Source organism: Odontesthes bonariensis, chromosome 8 (assembly GCF_027942865.1).
Source record: "Odontesthes bonariensis isolate fOdoBon6 chromosome 8, fOdoBon6.hap1, whole genome shotgun sequence".
NCBI lineage: Eukaryota > Metazoa > Chordata > Actinopteri > Atheriniformes > Atherinopsidae > Odontesthes > Odontesthes bonariensis.
The window spans coordinates 25,089,788-25,093,428 of NC_134513.1; positions in this window are offsets into that span (position 1 = coordinate 25,089,788).

Genomic DNA, 3,641 nt, shown 5'->3' on the forward strand with positions numbered 1-3,641 from the left:
GACGATCCTGTTTGTGTACACACTAGCCTCCTGGGGTGTGCAAGGTGCCTGGTTCTTTTTATGAAAAAGGTCCGCCACACTGCTTTCCTTACTCCTGTAAAAGCAAAAAACATAAAGTACATGAATATTCACAGCAGCAAATCAAAAATATAGCATCGTCCACATCATTGCTGTTATTATGATACATTTAGCTAACAGTAGGCTATACTACTGCCATCTCAGAGGCTCAACTTAAAAAATGATTTATGTAATTGAAATTGTCAACTTGTAATGCGTGTTTACTACATGGATCTGGTTGCTACTAGATCGTGGAATTTCGACAGTCAACAGGTAGACCAGAACTACATAATGGCAGAGTATAAAATCCACCGTCCGGTGTTAGCAAATAGATAACACAGAAGAAACATGTCGGGACTGGTAGCGCTAACAGCTTTAAACTAGGCAAACATGGGACCTGTTCTAGTCGTAATTAAAAGACGTAAATTTTACGCCGGGAATATAACTAGAGAACAACTCAACAGTCTAACGTAGCGTTTATTCAGAGAGGATCTTGAAATTAACAGAACTTACGGTGTTTTGCTGCCATCCTGACGAGCTCCAGGGTGCTTTCGTTTTAAGTGTTCGTGCATCGCTGATGTACTGCTGTGGTACGCCAAATTAAATTTGCATAGTCTGCAAACAACCACATTGTTAGCAGCATTAAGGGTGAAAAATTCCCAGACTTTGGAAGACCATGTGCGTGATTTTTTAGCTATATGCTCTTCAGTGCTCCAACTACTGCTTGCCGCCGCCATCGTTATGAATTCTTCTTTTTCCGTTTTAAACTAAGGCATCTACACCGATTGGCGACTCTGGTGCATATTTGCTGCCACCACTGGACTGGAGTGAGAGTTCATCTAGTAGGTCGTTTGGAACGCGGACAAAAAAAAATAAAAATTAGCGACGTATAAAACGCAAATTATTCATGTCGACGAATTTATGACGTCGAATAAGTCGAATACGTCGACTATTTGACCCAGCTCTAGTGCCAAAGCATGCTGAGCTGTTTGATGAGAGATATTACAATTGTATTGTAACTGGTAATCTTGCTGTATAGCACCTCCTACTTTTCAGTTCAAGTTTGACATAGATTTAGTCAGCAGTCAAATGTTCACTCAAGTCTCATCACACAAAAATACAGAACTCTTGCATCTACCGCCATGAGGGGGCAGCTCTAAGCCACACTCACTGCCAACAAAAGACAGGCAGAGTGTCTGTGGCGCAATCGTTTAGCGTGTGTGGCTGTTAACCGAAAGGTTGGTGATTCAAGCCCACCCAGCGACAATTTTTTATACCAAAAAATCCACTGGTCAGCAACCAGTTGCATGTTTGGTAGCAAATCAAAAGATTCACGGGGTAACTTGTCCCACTGAACCCACAAGTTATCCTTTAAGTCATTTGGTTGACATGCTTGCAAAATTCAAAAAGGCTGAGAGACCAAATGAGGGCAGTTGGGAAAAAATTTGACATTAAATCTCTTTCTTTAAAGCTTTAGTCGGCAGGTTTTCAAAATTAAGAGTCTAAAGTCGAACTGATACAACTTTCAGGTCCCTCCCCGAACCTCTAACAAGCTCCGAATCGCCCCCCAAACCCCTCCCCCTCTGTGGACGAGGTTGTGCACGTAAGTTCACAGCAGTGTGAGCGCACACAAGCTGTGTGCAGACTCACGCTCAGCAGCGTGTGCACAAGCTGTGATTGACAGGTAGGATTCCTCCACCCTAATTTGATTGGTTAAAAACAGCCGGGAGCGCTCGGTTTTTGCAAGCATGATTACAGGCTTCAAAGGGAGGTACAGATTTCGTTATTTTTCCTAAACAGACTATTTAATATTCTACTTCCAGAATCCCATGACAGTTCAAGCTAATATGACTAAAAAAAAGTTGCAGACCGCAGCTTTAACAAGTCAGAGCAGGAAGTTATTGACTACTTGTTGTGTGCTACTTTACTTGTTACCTACACAGCAGATATCAACCTTATGACAAACATAAATAAATCGAACACATACTCTAATGAAGGGATGAGAGGTGGTAATGATCGATGCCACGCCCACAGACAGCTACAGCAAGTCTCTGTGGCGCAATCGGCCAGCGCGTTCGGCTGTTAACTGAAAGGTTGGTGGTTCAAGCCTACCCATGCGTTCAACTACAATTCGACCAGAACTGGATCGCACCATTTTGCAAGAGGGGGAGGGCCGAGTAAATGTCAATATGCCAAAGAACTAAAGAAAAGTTATTGAAATCGAAAACTGTGTTTAATTAGTTTATTTTCCATTAAAAATGTTGTAATTCATTAGAAAATTCTAAGAATGGGCAACAATATTAATATTATATTATCACTACCTCCGAGGGCCCCCCAGGCCGCTGGGCCCTTAGAAACGTTACCACCTTTCCCCGCCTGGCGGCGCCCCTGGTGATGCCCGCCTCCACCAGGCTGTGCACCTGCTCCACCTTCGCTAGAAATAAAACCACCGCACTGTTCATGCGGGCAGCGGACTTTACCGAACCGTGCCCGATCACCTGCCCCACGGCCAGCGCCACTTCCTCCACGCTGCACGGAGAGCCGGCACCGACTCTGATGCCGTGCTTCCGGGACAGCATGGAGAAGCCGCCAGACGCCATTGCGGCCGGGAAGCGCACCAAACAAATGCGAAAAAAACCTCGAAATTAACCTCACAAGACTACACAAAGTACACAGAACTAACACAACTAATGAAACATTTAACAGAGAAAACAAGGATAGCGAATAAAGGGTAGAAAAACCCCCTTTGCACTTAGCCTTTCTCTCAGCTCTTCCACTCACACTCCTCTCACCAGCAGAAGAAGAAGAAGAAGAAATGGAGAGTGAGGATGCGCAGTGGTGGAATAGGGGGAAAAGGCCGAGGAGCACGAAGACACCGTGCTGTCCCAGATGAAATTCGGGCCATAATTATAGATCATGTCATCATTCATAGCCACATAATTTAGCTTGTTTTTTGTTTGTGTTTATATTACAGTATATGTGTGCTATGTATATTTTTCTTTTCCTTCTACAATACTATACTGTATGGAAGTTACGTACCTCACAGTATTTGTGTGAATAAAAATGGTTGGTATGAGTGTATTGTGTGTGCTTTGAGGCTACTCTTACTGTGAAACTTTTTTCCTTCAGTTTTATACACTATTGTATTCTGTTAGGTAGTCCTATGCCATAGTGACAAAACAGCTAAACAGTTTGACTTGTAGTGCTCACGCAATGCCAAAAGGACAATGCATTTTGGGGGCACTGACTATTTGAATGAGAAAGAAACTTCATTTTGACACATGGCTGAACTGTTTAGAGGGAGATATGAGCTTTTGCTGGTGAACCATGGTGTTTTGCTGAACCATTCAGTTTAGTTTTGCAAAAAGTACTAAAGAGTGTTTAAAACGTCCGGTCTGTTTCAAGAAATGAGCCTAGGCAACTGAGAAAGATCTTTGCAATTTGGGTGGCACTGACTCTTTTCATGGGAAAGAAATCAGGTCTGAAGCATGGGTGAACAGTTTTGGGAGAGATATGTGCTTTTGCAGGTTAGCTATGGTGTTGTGCTGAACTATAAGAGTGTTATGCCAAATGATCTTAGAGTT